The 20,258-nt window shown below is 37.4% G+C and overlaps 1 protein-coding gene across 1 annotated transcript in view; it reads right to left on the bottom strand.

Annotated features, from left to right (window-relative positions):
* The window catches only part of C14H8orf34 (chromosome 14 C8orf34 homolog), a 515,144-nt gene that overhangs the window by 276,347 nt on the left and 218,539 nt on the right, over window positions 1–20,258 (bottom strand).

The following is a 20,258-nucleotide window of genomic DNA, read 5'->3' as shown; positions in this document are numbered from 1 at the left end:
AGGAGGAAGTGATGATATAAAGGAAGTCCCACCCAGACAGGAAGAGGGAATAAAACATAGCTCTTTCTGTACTTAGAAGGTAGGCCCAGAAGAGAAGGCAAATGGGGAAGGGAGGAGGTTACATCTAGCGTCCCTATCTCCATCAGGACAAAATCCATAGGAGGCTTAGAAAGAAGCATCCAAATACATTTCAGGGCACAAATTAGATTTCAAGCTCCCTTAATAAAAGTACCAGGTTCAACACGGCACTAAGAGGAGGCTGGAAATGGCAAAGTAGCAGGATAAGACATCAGTGACAAAGATCAGCCAGTAACACCTCTTCACTTCACTAGTTCACCTCACAGTTAAGGTGGATAATAGAGACTATCAGGGAAAATAAAAACAGATTGTTGTTTTACAATAATGCTAGCAAATAGTTTGAAGGAAAGATAGATTTAGAAAATCATCACTTTGCAGCCACCAAGGTAGTACACCCACTCCTCACTTACTGACATGGTTAAATTCCAAAGATCGGGTCATTATGCAAAAATTGGCATTATGTGAAAATGGAAGACGTCCATATCAGATCACAAAATGGAGGATAACCACATCATTACATAATTGCCAGATTATATCATTACATAACTGCCAAAGGCAAGCGGCTCAGGGAGCCGCCAGAAAGGAAAGAGGGCAAGATAACCCCAGGGAAGAGAAGGGGGTGGGGAATTCTTGTGTTTCTTTGCAGTGTCCTGCAGCATGGTGGGGAGTCTCTTGGTCAGAGAGCTCCAAAGGAAAGACATGTCTGGGATTCCTTATAACCACAGGGTTTTATCTTACCAATGGATAGCGGATGTCAGGTGTACTTTTGAGGAGTACGTAAAGCAGGCAGGCTCCAAGTGGCAAAAAATCTGCTTATTTGGACTATTTTTTAAACAACTGAATGAGTACGAATCTGAGTTTGATGCTGGTAGGTTTTTTGGGGGCTAATAGGCATCACCCTGCTAAGAAGAAGTAAATAACTTGAGGCCAATACACAGAGGACATTTTTGGCTCATTTATATAACATGGGGTCATATGTCATTATGTGGTTTTATAAGGAACTTTCAAACTATTTTCCAGAGCAGCTGTAATGTTTTATATTCCTCAAAACAGTGTATAAGTGACTGAGGCAGGGCCATGACGGTGGAATAGTCAGATGCTTCGTGTCATCCTTCTTTTAACAAAGAGACAAAAAACCAAGTGAATTGTATATACATGACAATCTAGAAGCCCTAATCCTCAAAGACAAAGCTGAAGAACTGGACTGAGTGATAGGTGGAAAGGAAAAGAACTAAAAAAGTGGAAATGAGGAATTATGGATCATGAGATTGCCAGTGTCCTACTAGCTGAATCTGCACAGTGCACACAGGCTGAGGCAAGCAGCAATACCTCAAGGCAAAACCAACCCCATCTGGCATGGCCAAGCAACAGTGAATCTGCACATACCTCCAGAACCAAACCTGAGGGATACCAGACCTGTGAAAGTTAAGTGCAAGCTCCCAACCCACCATGTGCACTGGTACCATAACTCTTCCCCACTTCAGAGCTCCACAGCAGAGAAACACTCCTTTTCCCTCACCCATCCCCCTCCTCACTCTGAAATCAGAGCTGAAGCATTCAGTAATGCCACATCCCCTAAGCTGGGAACTCACAGCTGGGTGTAGAGGTACTTGCTCCTTCACCCAGCCACTGGCATAGGGGCTTACAGTGCCCTTCACCCCCGCCCCAGTGCCTTGCAGGCAGATCCAACACTGCATGCCCTGATTAGGACAAAATAGGCAGGGCATCTACCTGACGCCCATCTTCACCCACAGCAGCCAAGTGGGGGCTACAGATTAGTGACATTTGACACCTTCTCACCCCCTCAAAATGGGACTCGCCTACCCACAATGGGGGCCTGAGGGCCAGCGGTATCACCCACTCCACGTAGCCACTCACAACAGGGGCCTGAGAATTAGTGGTGCCTACAAATCCCTCCAGTTGAGGGCACCAGACATCCAAGGACTGGCTGCCATAGCCCCCCAAATATGAGCTCTAATGGACAGGGACATGCCCTCCATATGGGTACCCAAAGACAGCTGACAGCCGCCTGCCTTGTCCCACATATCACCCCCGCACACACACTACAACCAGAGACCTGTGCCTGCTCTGAACATCCTCATGCAGCCCTGTCCACCTAGGACCGTCGGTGAGAGGCTGCACACCAAACACTCGGTAATAATGACTCCGGCACCTGTGCCCTGAACAACCACATCCCCACAAGAACAGTAAACAGATTCCTGGACTCACACACCTAGTAGCTGCTATGACCACCTGGAGACAGGAGGTGAGAGTTTCAATGAAGCCAATTACCAGAGCAGCACACAAGCTCAACCTACTTGGACATATCAAAACAAAACAAAAATATAGGATGCAGTAAAAACATACAATATATAAATATAATAACTTATTGATGCCTCGGAGGCAACAGTCAGTATTAAATCACATGAAGAAGCAGAACAAGATGGCTCCACCAAGCAAACAAACAAAAAAAACCCATAAAACCTTCCAGAGGAAGATAAGGCAATGGAACTACCTGAGAAAGAATTCAAAAGACTAATACAAAGAGTTCTCCAAGAGCTCATGTAGGAGGCCAGGCAAAACACAAAACAAACCAATGAACACAGAGGCACAGCAAAAAAAAAAATTTAGGAAAACAGTACAAGAATAAAATGACAGAATAAACAGGCTGCTAGAAACCATACAGAAACAGCAACTAGAAATCCAAAAGACTAACAATAAAATTTAAGAATCAGACAACTCAATAGATGGTCAGAGCAGCAGAACTGAGACAATGGAAATCAGAATTAGTGAGATTGAAGATAAATCCCTTGATACCAATTTGCTTGAGGAAAAATCAGAAAAAAGAAAACAAAAAAATTATTGAACAAAGCCTAAGAATCATGTGGGACACTATCAAGAGAAATAACCTATGAGTGATTGGAACCAGAAGAGGAAGGAATAACAGAAAATACAGACAGAATTGTTCAAGATTTGTTGGCAGAAAACTTCACTGGTATCGTGAAAGATGAGAAGATATCTATCTAAGCTGCTCATCAAACTCCACATAAGGTAGATTTTAAGAGAAAGTCACCAAGACATATTATAATCAAACTTGCCAAAAAGAAGGACAAAGAGAGAATTTTAAGAGCAGTTAGGGATAAATGAAAAGTCACCTACAAAGGAGAGTCAACAAGAATAAACTCCGACTACACGGCAGAAACCATGCAGGCAAGAAGGCAATGGGATGACTTATATAAAGCATTGAAGGAAAAAAATTGCCAGCCAAGAATCATATATCCAGAAAAACCATCTCTCAAATATGAAGGTAAAATTAGGACGTTTTGAGACAAACGGAAGTACTGGGAAATTCATGAAAACCAAATCAAAACTACAGGAAATATTAAAGGTAGTTCTCTGGTTACAAAATCAATAAAATCAGTTATCAACACAAGATTAGAACACTGGACAGAGCAATCAGATGTCAACCAAGATAGGAAAATCACAAAAATAAATCAACATAAAAAAACGCTCAACAGGGGAACAGTATGTAAAAGAAGACAATATTGAAACAATAAAGAAGGACTAAGAAATGTAGTCGCAGATCTTTCATATGGAGAGGAAGACAAGGCATATAAAGAAATAAAAGTTAGGTTTAAACTTAGAAAAATAGAGGTAAATATTAAGGTAACCACAAAAGAGACGAACAATCCTACTAATCAAAATAAACTATTAGAAAAAAATAGAGACTCAGCAGAAACAAAATCAACAACAATGAATAAGAGGAAAACAATATATAAAGATAAACTACTCACCACAAAAAATTAACTGAGAAAAAGAAACTGTCAACAAAACACAGAAAAAGACATCTAAATGACAGCACTGAACTCATACCTATCCATAATTACGCTGAACATAAATGGACTAAATGCACCAATAAAGAGACAGAGAGTGGCAGAATGGATTAAAAAACAAGATCCCTGTACATGCTGTCTACAAGAGACACACCTTAGACTTAGGGACACAAACAAACTAAAACTGAAAGGATGGAAAAAATACATCAAGCAAACAACAATTAAAAAAGAGCAGGAGTGGCAATATTAATTTCTGACAAAATAGACTTTAAAAATAAATCCACCACAAAGGACAAGGAAGGACACTACATAATGATTAAAGGGGCAATATACCAGGAGGATATTACCATATTTAATATTTATGCACTCAATGACAAGGCTGAAAGATACATAAAACAAACTCTAATAGCACTGAAAAGTGAGATAGACACCTCCACAATTACATTAGGAGACTTCAACACACCACTTTCGGTGAAGGACAGAAATCCAAAAAGAAGCTCAATAAAGACACGAAAGATCTAAATGCCATAATTAACCAACCTGACCTCACAGACATATACAGAACACACCACCCAATAGCAGCCAAGTATACTTCCTTTTCTAGTGCACATGGAACATTCTCTAGAATAGACTACATATTAGGTCATAAAGCAAGCCTTAGCAGAATCCAATACATCAAAATATTACAAAGTATCTTCTTTGACCATAAGGCCGTAAAAGTAGAAATCAGTAACAGAAAAAGCAGAGAACAGATATCAAACACTTGGAAACTGAACAATACCCTGCTCAAAAACGACTGGGTTACCGGCTACAACCAATGACTGCCCTGACAGGGAACACAACAGAGGACCCCTGAGGGAGCAGGAAAGTGGTGGGATGCAGACCCCAAATTCTTATAAGACCAGACTTAATGGCCTGACTGAGACTGGAAGGACCCTGGTAGTAATGGCCCCCAGACTTTCTGTTGGCCCAGGACAGGAACCACTCCCGAAGCCAACTTTTCAGACATGGATTGGACTGGACAATGGGTTGCAGAGGGATGCTGGTGAGGAGTGAGCTTCTTGGATCAGGTGGACACTTGAGACTATGTTGGCATCTCCTGCCTGGAGGAGAGATGAAAGGGTGGAGGGGGTTAGAAGCTGGTTAAATGGACATGAAAAGAGAAAGTGGAGAGAGAGAATAGGCTGACTCATTAGGGGGAGAGTAATTTGGAGTGTGTAGCAAGGTGTATATGGGTTTTTGTGTGAGAGACTGACTTGATTTGTAAACTTTCACTTAAAGCACAATAAAAATTATTAAAAAAAAAAAAAGACTGGGTTATACAAGACACTAAGAAAGTCATGGAATACAATGAGAATGAAAACACTTCCTATCAGAACCTTTGGGACACAGTGAAACTAGTGCTCAGAGATCAATTTATATCAATAAATGCACACATACAAAAAGAAAAAAGGGCCAAAATCAAAACATTACCCCTACAACTTGAACAAATGGAAAGACAGCAACAAAAGAAACCCTCAGGCACCAGAAGAAAGCAAATAATAAAAAATTAGAGCTGAACTAAATGAAATACAGAACAGAAAAACAATTGAAAGAGTTAATAAGACCAAAAGCTGATTCTCTGAAAAAACTAACAAAATTGATAAACCATTGATCAAACTGACAAAAGAAAAACAGGAGAGGAAGCAAATAACCGGAATAAGGAATGAGATGGGTGATATGACAACAAACCCAACTGAAATTAAAGAATCATATCAGATTGCACTCTAACAAATTTGAAAACCTAGAAGTGGATGAATTCCTAGAAACACACTGCCTACCTAAATTAACAGAAACAGAGGTAGAACAACTAAATAAACCCATAACAAAATAAGAGATTGAAAAGATATTCAAAAAACTCCCAATAAAAAAAAAGCCCTGGCCCAGGTGGCTTCACTTCAGAGTTCTACCAAACTTTCAGAAAAGAGTTAACACCACTACTACTAAAGGTATATCAGAGCATAGAAAAGGATGGAACGCTCCCAAACCCATTCTATGAATCCAGCATGACCCTGATACCAAAATCTGGTAAAGACTCCACAAATAAAGAAAATTACAGGCCAATATACCTCATGAACTTAGAGGCAAAAATCCTCAACAAAATTCCAGCCAACAGAAATCAACAACATATCAAAAAATTAATTCCCCACGACCAAGTGGGATTCATACCAGGTATGCAGGGATGGTTCAACATTAGAAAAGCATTCAGTGTAACCCATCACATAAATAAAACAAAAGACAAGAATCACATGATCTTATCAATTGATGCAGAAAAGGCGTTTGACAAAGTCCACCATTAATGATAAAAACTCTCAGCAAAATAGGAATAGAAGGAAAATACCTCAGCATAATAAAGGCATTTATACAAAGCGAACAGCCAACATCATCCTAAACAGAGAGAGACTGAAACCATTGAGAACAGGAACCAGACAAGGAAGCCCTTTATCACCACTTTTATTCAACACTGTGTTCAAGGTCCTAGCCAGAGCAATTAGACTAGATAAAGAAATAAAGGGCATCCAGATTGGTAAGGAATAAGTAAAAGTATCTCTGTCTACAGATGACATGATCTTATACGCAGAAAACCCTAAAGAATCCTCAAGAAAACTACTGAGACTAATAGAACAATTCAGCAGAAGATCAGGATACAGGATAAACATACAAAAATCAGTTGGATTCCTCTACACCAACAAAAAACGACACCGAAGAAGAAATCACCAAATCAATACCATTTACATAGCCCCCAAGAAGATAAAATACTTACGAATAAATCTAATCAGAGATGCAAAAGACTTATACAAAGAAAACTACATGACACTACTGCTGGAGACCAAAAGAGGCCTACAGCAGTGGAAAAACATACCTAGTTTATGGATAGGAAGACTCAACATTGTAAAATGTCTATTCTACCAAAAGCAATCTATAGATACAATGCAATTCTGATCCAAATTCCAACAACATTTTTTAATGATGGAGAAACAAATCACCAACTTCCTATGGAAGGGAAAGAGACCCCAGATAAGTAAAGCATTACTGAAAAAGAAAAACAAAGTGGGAGGCCTCAGTCTACCTGATTTTAGAACCTATTATACCGCCACAGTAGTCAAAACAGCCTGGTACTTGTAAAACAACAGATACATAGACCAATGGAACAGAATTGAGAATCCAGACATAAATCCATCCACATAGGAGCAGCTGGTATTTGACAAAGGCCCAGTGTCAGTTAATTGGCGGAAAGACAGTCTTTTTAACAAATGGTGTTGGCATAACTGGATATTCACCTGCAAAAAATGAAACAAGACCCATACCTCACACCACACACTAAAACGAACTCAAAATGGATCAAACACCTAAATATAAAATCTAAAGTGATAAAGACCATGGCAGAAAAAACAGGGACAACGCTTACAGCCCTAATACCTGGCATAAACAGTATACAAAACATTACTAACAATGCAGAAGAGAAACTAGATAACTGGGAGCTCCTAAAAATCAAACAGCTATGCTCATCCAAGAACTTTACCAAAAGAGTGGGAAAAACTTTTTACCTCTGGCATTTCCAATCAGCATCTGATCTGTAAAATCTACATGAAACTGCAAAAACTCAACTACAAAAATACAAATAACCCAATTAAAAAATGGACAAAGGGTATGAACAGGTACTTCACTAAAGAAGACATTCAGATAGCTAACAGATACATGAGGAAATGCTCACGACCATTAGTTACTGTTGTCATTGTTGGTAGGTGCTGTCCAGTCGGTTCCTACTCACTGCAAACCTATGCACAACAGAACAAAACACTGCCTGGTCCTGCGCCATCCTTAAAATCACTGCTATGTTTGAGCTCATTGTTGTAGCCACTGTGTCAATCCATCTCGCTAACAGTCTTCCTCTTTTCTGCTGACCCTCTACTTTGCCAAGCATGATATCCTTCTCCAGGGACTGATACCTCCTGACAACATGTCCAAAGTATGTAAGATGCAGTCTTGCCATCCTTGCTTCTAAGGAGCATTCTGGTTGTACTTCTTCCGAGACAGATTTGTTTATTCTTTTGGTAATTCATTGTATATTCAATATTCTTCGCCAACACCACAATTCAAAGGCTTCAATTCTTCTTTGGTCTTCCTTATTCATTGTCCAGCTTTCACGTGCATATGATGCAACTGAAAATGCCATGGCTTCAGTCAGGAGCATCTTGGTCTTCAAGGTGACGTCTTTGCTTTTCAAAACTTTAACGAGGTCCTTTGCAGCAGATTTGCCCAATGCAATGTGTTGTTTGATTTCTTGACTGCTGCTTCAATGGCTGTTGATTGTGGATCCAAGTGAAATGAAATCCTGACTACTTCAATCTTTTTTCCATTTATCGTGATTTTACTTATTGGTCCAGTTGTGAGGATTTTTGTTTTCTCTATGTTGAGGCGCAATCCATACTGAAGGCTGTGGTCTTTGATCTTCATTAGTAAGTGCTTCAAGTCTTTTTCACTTTCAGCAATCAAGGTGTGTCATCTGCATAACGCAGGTTGTTAATGAGTTTTCCTTCAATCCTGATGCCCTGTTCTTCTTCATATAGTCCAGCTTCTTGGGTTAGTTGCTCAGCATACAGATTGAATAGGTATGGTGAAAGGATACAACCCTGATGCACACCCTTCCTGACTTTAAGCCAATCAGTATCCTCTTGTTCTGTCTGAAAAACTGCCTCTTGATCTATGCAAAGGCTCCTCATGAGCACAATTACATGTTCTAGAATTCCCATTCTTCTGAATGTTATCCATAATTTGTTATGATCCACACAGTCAATGCCTTTGCATAGTCAATAAAACACAGGTAAACATCCTTCTGGTATTCTCTGCTTTCAGCCAGGATCCATCCGACATCAGTAATGATATCCCTGGTTCCACATCCTCTTCTGAAACCAGCCTGAATTTCTGGCAGTTTCCTGTGGATATACTGCTGCAGCCGTTTTTGAATGATTAGACAAATGCAAACCAAAACTACATTGAGATACTATCTTTGGTGCAATTAACTACTTTTGTGTGTGACCTTTCTAGCCATGGTCTTGTAAGTCCCACTAGGTGACTATATCATAGGGTAATTGTGGCCTACCAAGGGGACTGGTTAGTTTTGCCTTAAAAGAGAGCCAATTCCAGGGCAGAGAGAAGGAACCCACCACCACCAAGGAAGGAGAGGCCAGCAGGAGAGACCCGGCAGCAGGAGATGGCTCGGTGGGCTTCCTGGCCCACGGAGAGAGAAAACTGAGTGCCTTAGGGCAGAGACTGAGGGCCAGGGAGGGCATGTGCCTGCAAGCACAGCTGGGAAGAGGCTATCCTGACGGAAGAACTGTATCCTGAGAACAGGTTGTTAATGACTTTTCCTCCAGTCCTGATACCCCCTTCTTCTTCATATAGTCCAGTTTCTCAGATTATGTGCTCAGCATACAGACTGAATAACTATGGTGAAAGGATACAACACTGACGCACGCCTTTCCTGACTTTAAACCGTGCAGCATCCCCTTGTTCAGTTTAAATGACTGCTTCCTGGTCTATGTACAAGATTCCTCATAAGCACAATTAAGTGTTCTGGAAATTCCATTCTTCAAAATGCTACCCATAATTTGTTACGATCCACACAGTCTAAAGGATTTGCATGTTGAATAGCAGAGATGAAAGCAGGCATTCTTGTCTTGTTCCTGATCTTAGAAGGAAAACTTTCTCATTCATTATTGAATATTATGTTAGCTGTGTGTTTTTCATAAATATATTTTATCATGTTGAAGAATTTCCCTTCTAGTCCTACTTTGTTGAGTGTTTTTATAATGAAAGGGTGTTGAATTTTGTCAAATGCCTATCCTGCAACAATTGTGATGATAACCTGATTTGTTTTGTTTTGTTTTTTTCCCCTTTATTCTACTAATGTGGTAGATTTATTTTCTTTATGTTGAACCCCCTTTATGTTCCTGGGTTTAATTCCACTTTTGGTTTAGTCATGGTGTGTAATCCTTTCAAGACGCTGTCAGATCTAGTGTGCTAGTATTTTGTTGAAGATTTTTGCATATGTATTCATAAGCAATGTTGGTTTGTAATTTTCTTTTCTTGTAGTGTTTTTATCTGGCTTTGCTATCAGGGTAATAATGCTGGCCTCATAAAATGAGTTAGGAAATGTTCTCTCCTTCTAGTTTTGAAAGAATTTGAGAATGATTCATGTTAATTCTTTAGATGTTTGGTAGAATTCACCAGTGAAGTCATGTGGTTGTGGGCTTGTCTCTGTTCAATCTCTTTGTTTGCTATAGGTCTGTCGAGATCTTTGATTTCTAAAAAAAGTTGATTTCTACTTGAGACAATTTAGGTAATACGTATGTTTCTAGAATTTGTCCATTTCATCTAAGTTACTTTATGTTGGTGTATAATTGTCTACAGTATTCTTATAGTCTGCTTTATTTCTGTATGTAATAATGTCCACACTTACATTTTTTATTTTAGGTATCTGTGTGTTCTCTTTTTTCCTTTGTCAGTGTAACAAAAGGTTTGTCAATTTTTATGATCTTCTCAAAAAACCCAACTTTTGGTTTTATCGATTCTATTATTATTTTTCTATTATCTATCTCGTTTATCTATGCTCCATATTTATCATTTCTTTTGCTAGCTCTGGTTTAGTTTGCTCTTTTTTTCTAGTTCTTCAAAGTGTAAAGTTAGGGTATTGATTTGAAGTCTTTTTTATGTAGGCATTTGCAGCTATAAATTTCCCTCTGAGCATTGCTTTTTCTGCAACCCATATGTTTTGCTATGCTGTGCTTTAATTTTCATTCATCTCTAGGTATTTTTCTAATTTTCCTTGTGATTTCTTCTTTGAGCCTTGGTTACTTAATAATGTATGTTTAACTTCCATATATTTGGAATTTTCTAGTTTTCCTTCTATTATTGAGTTTTAATTTCATCCTCAGAAAACACTTTATATGATTTAAATCTTTTAAGATTTACTGACACTTGTTTTAGGACACTATATGGACTGACACTATATGGACTATCCTGGAGAATGATCCATAAGCACTGGAGAATTTTCATGCTGCTGCCCTGGTGGTGCAGTGGTTAAGAGCTATGGCTGCTATCCAGAAGGCTGGCGATTCAAATCCACAAGCTGTTCCTTGAAAACCCCCTGGGGCAGTTCTACTCTGCCCTACATGGTGTCGCTATGAGTAGGAATTGACTTGACGTCAACAGGTTTGGTTTTTGGTTGTCAGATGGAGCGTTCTATATATGCCCGTTAGATCTAGCGTTGTTCCTCTATTTCCTTACTGATCTTCTATTTAGATGTTCTAAAACCAAAAACCAAACCCCCTGACGTCGAGTCAATTCTGACTCATAGCGACCCTATAGGACAGAGTAGAAGTGCCCCATAGAGTTTCCAAGGAGCGCCTGGCAGATTCAAACTGCTGACCCTTTGATTAGCAGCCGTAGTACTATTGAAAATGGTATATTTAAATCCCCAACTATTATTATAGAAATTTCTCCCTTCAATTCTGCGATGTTTGCTTCATATGCCCTGGGGCTCTGTTGTGAGGTACACAAATATTTATAATTGTTTTATTTCCTTGATGACTTGATCCTTTTATGATTATATAAGTTCTTTGTCTCTTGTAGCAAATTTTGACTTAGGGTCTACTTTGTCTGATAGTAATATAGCCAACCAAGCTCTCTTTTAGTTACTATTTGCATGGAATATTCGTTTCCATCCTTTCACTTTCAACCTGCCAGTAACACCTTTAAAATGGAGAAATCTGGTGGATACCACCTTAGCCAAGTGATCAAACTTACCATCACCAATAATGGAACATATTGATATTATATACCTCTTGATATGATGCAATGAGGAATTACACAATATTACCTACATACAATTCTTGCTAAAAATGTTTAATCATCAGGAAACAATCAAACAAAAACAGATGTGGGAATATTCTTCAAGATAATGGCCTGTTGTCTTCAAGAATGTCAATGTAATGAAAGAACTCAAAAGGCAGAAGACTGTTCTCAATAATAGAAGACTAAGAAGATTTGACAACTAAACTCCATTTATGATCCTTTTTTTGGACCCTAGATCAAAAAAAAAACAAACAAATATGCAAATATCTACAAAAGATCTTACTGGGAAAATCACAAAATTTTGAATATGGACTCTGCAACACTGTTAAATGTGCTGGTAACATGATGATGTTATGGTTATGTAAGAAGAATGTCCTAGTTCTTAGATAATACATGATAAAGAATTAAGGAATAATATGTAATAATGTCTGTAACTTATTTGCAGATAATTAAACAAAAATAGATAGATATATACTAGATGATACATAAAGCAAAGATGGAAAAATGTTAATTAGTGAATATAGGGTAACAATTGGTGAATATAGGTAGAGGGCTTAGGGATATTCGTATTATTCCTCTTAAATTTTCTGTGATTTGAAACTTATGAAAAAGAATAGCAGTTAATATTTCCATTGAGTCTTTAATACACTCTAGGGATCCATTATGGCTAAGGATGGGGCAGAGTTTCATTCTGTTGTACATGAGGTTGCTACAAGTCAGAGTTGACTCAACTTCACCTAACAACACAACAACAAAAGGAATCCATTAAGTGAGTAACTTCTAAGCCAGGATCAGTTGGAAAAGTGACAGTTTCAAATGGCTAAGACTTCCCACTGGGCCCACGACCTGCCTCTCCAGGTGGAGGCTTCCTCCGAGCCTCCATTCTCAAGCATCTACTCTCTGCCTATTAAGCCCACTCTCCCAAGTTCCTTATCTTGTTCCTTTTTGCCTCACACTGTTTCTAAAAAAAAAAACCTAGTGCCAAAGCTACACAGGTTGGTAAATATTGGTGTTATTTAATCCCGTGTGCGTGTGTGTGTTTTGTTTTTTTGTGGAAAATTGGATATTTACTATCCTGGACTCTCTCCTATGCCCGTTCTCTTGACTCTAGTTAGAAATAAAAGAATTCACTTTGCTTTAAGGCCTTGGGAGGTAAACAGGTCATAAAAACTTTCATTCTCAATTGTTGCATTTTGATTTATGCAACGTCTGGTTTCTTTTTTTTTTTTTAACATGTCTAAATGTGCTGTTTTTATCAATTAATTAGCATTTATTAAAGTGCTCACTATATACTAGGTGCTGTGGACACTAAACCACAGAAAAGAAGACATATTTCTTGTCATTCTCCTCATATTAAAGCAACTCCTTTGAATTCAGGATTATTTTTTTCATGTTGTTCTCACCCAGTGTCAAACACATTACCTTCTATTCATGCTAAATAAATATTTATTTAACAAATGCATTTCTTTCAAAACCTCATTTTTTTTCCCACAGACACAGCTAAATAAAATAAGAAACAATCTAAGTAAAGGTATAAATCCATCAAACTGAGAGATAGGAAAATAAGAAGATTGGTAATGAAAGAGAAGAAGAAAGGTACAAAAGTGGAAGATGAGAAACAAACATTAAATTATAAACACATGACTCCTATTCATCAGCCAACAATGACCAAGGCCATTCATGAGGGTTGAAGCAATGTTTTCTTTAATTTCATGAGGAAGAAGCACATTTTCAGATATGGTTTACTGATGTATTAGAAAAAATAATTAGTTTTAATGAAAAGGAAAACTTCTTAAAGGGGAGTTAATCTAGCTTTTAATAATTTATATTCTTAATTTTAAGCTTTTCTACTTATTTTATGCCTTATTTACAACCTAATAACAACATGCACTTAACAAATAAAGCCAATCCACCAGATTTATAAAATTTACAGATATTATTCTTGCTTTAATAAGGTGGCTCAGCTTTAGAGGAGCTTCATTAAGTTTCCAGGGTTTGATGGGCTTATTTACAAATTCACATTACAACTTAGGATGTAATTTTATAAAATGCATTACCCAGTGTCATGAATTGATTTGTGTTCCCCCAAGTATCCGTCAACTTTGCTGTGCCATGAGTCCCAGTATTGTGATTGTCTACCATTTTTTTAATGTGATTTCCCTATGTGTTGTAAATCCTATCACTATGATGAATTGAGATAGATTAGTGGCAGTTATACTGATGAGATATACGAGATTAGATAGTGTCTTAAGCCAATCTCTCTGAGATATAAAAGAGAGAACCAAGCAGAGAGATAGGGGGACCTCATACCACCAAGCAAACAGTGCCGGGAGCAGAGCACATCCTTTGGATCTGAGGTTCCTGCACTGAGATGCTCCCAGATCAAGGGAAGATTGATGATAGGGACTTTCTTCCAGGGCCGACACAGAGAGAGGGCCTTCCCCTGGAGCTGATGCACTGGGTTTGGACTTTTAGCCTACTGGACTGTGAGAAAGTAAATTTCTCTTTGCTAAAGCCATCTACCTGTGGTATTTCTGTTATAGCAGCACTAGATAACTAACACACCCAGCTACTGCAAAGTCTAATTAAAAAAAAGATTATATAGGTTTATTAAACTCAATTTTTGTCTATGTTTATATTATAAATATTATGATTATTTTCAATAATTTTAAATGTGCAATGAAAGTATATGCTTTCACACTAAATGACTAGGCAAGCCATAGCAGTTGATGCCAGTCAGTAGTATCTGATAATCATGGGACACCTTTAATCATTCCCCAACAGTCACCTCTCTCTCTCTGATGATTTCTTCTTTCTTTCCTTGCACAAATTATTTCACCTTATTACTTAAACTCTCTTGATTTACAGCCTCTTTGAGAATCTGATGAAACACATGGCAGAAAATGCAGAAAAATCTCCATATTCACATACACACAACAATTTCAAGAGATGCAATGAGCTCTTGAAGCTCATCCAGGGACCATCCAGGTGCCATGAGGCCCATGTTAATAGCTATTCCTTTATTCTATTAATTTCTCCATATTTCCCTCATTATGGGTTTTGTTTTAACTTCAATTTAAATTTGCAGGGGATAGCTATATGTACTAAAGCTGTTGACCCTCTTCTTACCATGCTGTATTTGAAGGACCTAAGATAAAAAGTTTGCATAAGGTATATCACTAAAAAAAGGTTCCAGGAAAAAAAACTGCAGGTTTCTACCATAAAATTCTCCAGGTTTATATGCTATTTAATTTTCTCTAATCTAATGGCAGACGTCCAAGCTACCATATGTGTATTATTCTGCATGAAAAGGAATGTTGTACTATGTACTAAAGATGGGATAAAGATAGGTTATAAACAATCCTTCCTTTAAACAAGCTTTATTAAATAGATATCTTCTGAAAGCCTAGAAGAAGTCAGGCCCAGTTAAAGATGGAGGCTTAGGTAGATGCATCATAATGACCTCCAACAACAAAGACTCAAGAAACTAACTAAAACAGATACAAATAATGACCTTGGATCACAGAACATCAAATGGAGAGTTGAAAAAACAGACTAAGTACCAATTGGAAAAAGACAGACTAAGGCCAGTGAGAAAACAGAGGTTGGTGGATTGACTATGGCCTGTCAGCCAGCATGGCACAGTGTGGCCACTTGGGCATGGCATCAAACAACAGTCCAGAGTGAGAAACCCAAGAAAGCAACTTCAAGGAGAACACAGCTGGTGGAAGAGATTCTGTGCAAACAACCCCAGAAAGAAGCAAATAGAGGAACGGCGTTATCCCTCAAGAGCTGTGAAAGGATCCTGATCACTCGACACCTGGCACCTCACATTGGGGAAAGGATCTGTCTGTGTACCACCAAGCAATCCTCTAAGAGAAATCATATGAGCCCAATGACATAGGACCCCAGATTGTGTGAGACCACTATATGCACCAAAAAAAACAAACTCATTGCCATCGAGTCAATTCCAACCCATAGCAACCCTATAGGACAGAGTAGAACTGCCCCATAGGGAGCGGCTGGTGGATTTGAACTGCTGACCTTTTGATTAGCAGTTGAGCTCTTAACTGCTATGCCACCAGAGCTCGCCCATACTCACCAGTGATAAGACAACATACCTAGCTAAATGAAAGCACCAAACCCACACATAGACCAATCAACTGGCAGCAATATAGTCATACACAGACCAATACCACAAAACATCAATTAAAACAATCCATAGGAAAGTAGACAATATAGAGAGTGAAAAAGCTAAGCTCCAGATATAACAAAAAGAAAGTAAAACAATAAAAAAGGCAAACAAAAATAGGATCAATGAAAAATATATAAACAAATAAAATACAACCTTAATGTTTTGCAGACAGCAGGAAATTACAAATCATATGAAGAAACAGGATATAGTGGCTCAGGCAAATGTGCAAAATAAAGGGATGGAATACCTTTCTGTGGAAGAACTGATAATAGATCTATCTGATAAGGAATTCAAAAGGCTACTATTTAGGGTCCTCAAAGAGATCAAGGAAAACAGAAAAAATTCTAGAAGAATTTAAGAAAACAATACAAGAATAAATCACAAACTAAATAGACAATTAGAAACCATATAAAAACAATAACTTGAAATCCAGAAGATTAACAATAATCAGAAATAAACAACTCTATGGAAAGACACAGAAGTAGAATTGAATTAAAGGAAGAAAGAATCACTGAAACAGAACTCAAGTCCCTTGATACTAATTTGTTTGATACTCAGAAAAAAGAATGAAGAAAGCCAAAGAGTTCTGTGGGACACCATCAAGAGGAATAATATATGAGTAACAGGAATTCTGGAAGAGGAAGAGAAAAAAGGTACAGAGAAAAAAAAATTTAAATATATTGGCAGAAAACTTACCAAATATCATGAAGGAAAAGATAATTTCCATCTAAGAAGCTTGATGAGCCCCATACTGAACAGACTCCCAAAGAAATACCCCAAGACATTTCATAATCAAAGTTTTCAAAACCAAAGACAAAGAAAGAATTCTGAGAGTAGATCATGAAAAGTGAAATATCACTTACAAAGGAGCACCAGTAAGACTAAGCACTGATTTCCTGTCAGAACCATGCATGCAAGAAGGCAATGGGATGGAATATATAAAAATTCTGTAAGAAAAGAATTTCCAACAAAGAGTCATATTGCTAGCAAAATTGTCTTTCAAAAATGAGGTGGAAATTAGGACATTCCCAAACAAGAAGAAATTAAGGGAATTTATAACCACCAAATGGGCCCTAGAATAAATATTAAAGGAAGTCCTTCAGATAGAAAACCAATGACATCAGACAACAACCTGAGATAAAAATACATGACAATATCATACAGATACCAAGCCAGGTAAAGATTTCAAAAAAGTAAAATAAACCTACAAAACTGATTAAAGGAACCCAGAGATACAATGATGTAAATGACAACAACTTCAAAACAAAAAGGAAGATGAATGATGAAGTTATAGAACTTCCATATGGAGAGGAGGTCCAGGCAATCTCAAGATATAACAAGCAATTTTAAATTTAGGATAATAAATGTAAACTTCACAGTAGCCACAAAGAAAAGTAATAAATCTACTCACCTAAACAAAAAAAAAAGAAAACCAAAAAGACTCAGTAAACACAAAAACAACAACAAAGGAAAGGAAAAGAAACTCCGTATACAAAAAGAACTGAACACAGAACATAAAGAAGAACAAAGAAACTGTTAACATCACAAAAAAGATGTAACAAAATGACAGCAGTAAATCCACACCTATCAATAATCAAACTGAATGTAAATGGATTAAACACACCAATCAAGAGGCAGAGAGTGTGGCATAATGCATTAAAAAACATGACACACCAATATGCTGTCTATAAGGGACACACCTTAAATGCAAAACGAAAAAAAAATGGAAAAAAAAATACCAAGCTAGCGGTAATCATAAGAAAGCAGGAACAATCATATTAATACCTGACAAAATAGACTTTAAGTCAAAAACCATTATAAGAGACAAAGAAGAACAATATATAACGGTTGAAGCGTCAGTTCACTAAGAAGACACAACACATATTTATGTACCTAAAGCCAGAGCTCCAAAATTTATAAAACAAATCCTAACAGAACTGAAGAGAAAAATAAATAGATCCATAATAATAGTAGGAGATTTTAACACATCACTTTCGACAATGGACAGAACGACTCAAAATAAAATCAACAAAGATTGAGAAGACCTAAATAACACTATCAACCAACTGGACCTCACAGATGTATATAGAATACACCCTTCAACTGCAGAACAATACACATTCTTCTCTAACATGCATGGAACATTCTCCAGTACAGACCATATATTAGACCACAAAACAAGCCTCAATGAATTTTAAAAGGTTGAAATTATACAAAGCATCTTCTCTGACCGTAACAGCACGAAATCGGAAATAAATAACAGGAAGAACAAGGAAAATAAACACATAGAAACTAAATAACACATTATTAAAAAACTATTGAGTCATACAAGAAATCAGAAGTGAAATTTAAAAATACTTAAGAGTCAAACAAGAATGAAAACACAACATGCCAAAACCTATGGAAGGCAGCAAAAGCAGTACTCAGAGAGAAATTTATTCCAGTAAATGTAGATATTAAAAAAATAAGAAAGGTCCAAAATCTGTAACTTAACCCAACAATTTGAACAAACAGAAAGGAGCTAAACAGGGCCAAAGCTACCAGAAGAAAGGAAATAACAAAGAGCAGAAATAAATGAAATAGAAAAGAGAAAAACAATAGAAATAATCAACAAAACTAGAAGTTGGTTCTTTGAAAGGATCAATAAAATAGGCAAACCACTGGCCAAACTGACAAAGGAAAAAAAATGCAAATGACCAAAATAAGGAATGATATGGGAGGCATTACAACATATCCAGCTTACATAAAGAAGATCATAACATAATACTAAGAAAAAATATATTCCAACAAATTTGAAAATCTACAAGAAATGGACAAATTTCTAGAAACACACTACCTACTGAAACTAACACAAATAGAGGTACAAAATTTAAACAGATCCATAACAAGAGATTGAAGATGTCATCAAATAATTCCCCCCCCCTCCAAAAAAAAAAAGCCCTGGCCCAGATGTCTTCACTGTCCCCAGGGGTTTTGCCAAACTTTCAGAGAAGAGCTGACACCAGCTCTACTCAAATGCTTCCAAAACATACAAGAGGAAGGGCTACTCCCCAACTCATTCTTTAAAGCTAACATTACCCTGATATCAAAGCCAGGTAAAGACATGACAAAAAATATTACAGATCGAAATCCCTCATGAATATAGATGCAAAAAATTCTAGCCAACAGAATACAACAAAGTATCAAAAAAAAACCACACATCATGAAGAGATGGGATTCATACCAGGAACTCGAGTGGTTCAACATTAGAAAACCAATTAATGTAATTCACCACATAAATAAAACCAAGGAAAATACTTATAAGGTCATCTCAACTGATATACAAAAGGCATCCGATAAAATTCAACATGCTTTCCTGATAAAACTCTCAGCAAGATAGGAATAGAAGGGAAATTCCTCAATATAATTAAGGCCATATAAGTAAAACCAACAGCCAACATTATTCTCCAGGGAGAAAGACTGATGGCCTTCCCCTTGAGAAAGGCAATGAGACAAGGATGCTAAAAAAGAAAATTACAGACCAATATTCCTCATGAATATAGATGCAAAAATTCTCAACAAAATTCTAGCCAACAAAATTTAACAGCATATCAAAAAATCATACATCAAGATCAAGTAGGATTCATACCAGGGATGTGAGGATGGTTCAACATTAGAAAATCAATCAACATTTCACCACATAAAACAAAGGAAAAGAATCACATGATCACCTCAATCAGTGCAGAAAATGCATTTGATAAAATCCAAAACCCTTTCTTGATAAAAAAAAAAAAAAAAACTCTCAGCAAAATGGGAATAGAAGGGAAATTCCTCAACATAATTAAGGTGGCGTAGTGGTTAAGTGCTATGGCTGCTGACCAATGGTCGGCAGCTCAAATCCGCCAGGCGCTCCTTGGAAACTCTATGGGGCAGTTCTACTCTGTCCTATAGGGTCGCTATGAGTCAGAATTGACTTGAAGACACTGGGTTTGGTTTTTTTGGTTTAATTAAGAGCATATATTCAAAACCAACAGCCAATATTACTCTCCACAGAGAAGTATTGAGAGCATTCCCCTTGAGACAAGAATGCCTTTTATCACCACTTATTTAATATTGTACTGTAAGTTCTATCCAGAGCTATAAGGCAAGAAACGGACATACAAGGTATCCAAACTGAAAAGGAAGAAGTAAAACTATCTCTATTCACGGACGACATGATCCTTTACGTAGAAAATCCCAGAAATTCCAGAAGAAAACTACTGGATCTAATAGAAGGA

The sequence above is a fragment of the Loxodonta africana genome, chromosome 14 (assembly GCF_030014295.1).
Source record: "Loxodonta africana isolate mLoxAfr1 chromosome 14, mLoxAfr1.hap2, whole genome shotgun sequence".
Taxonomy (NCBI): domain Eukaryota; kingdom Metazoa; phylum Chordata; class Mammalia; order Proboscidea; family Elephantidae; genus Loxodonta; species Loxodonta africana.
This window is presented reverse-complemented; position numbering and strand designations above follow the sequence as displayed.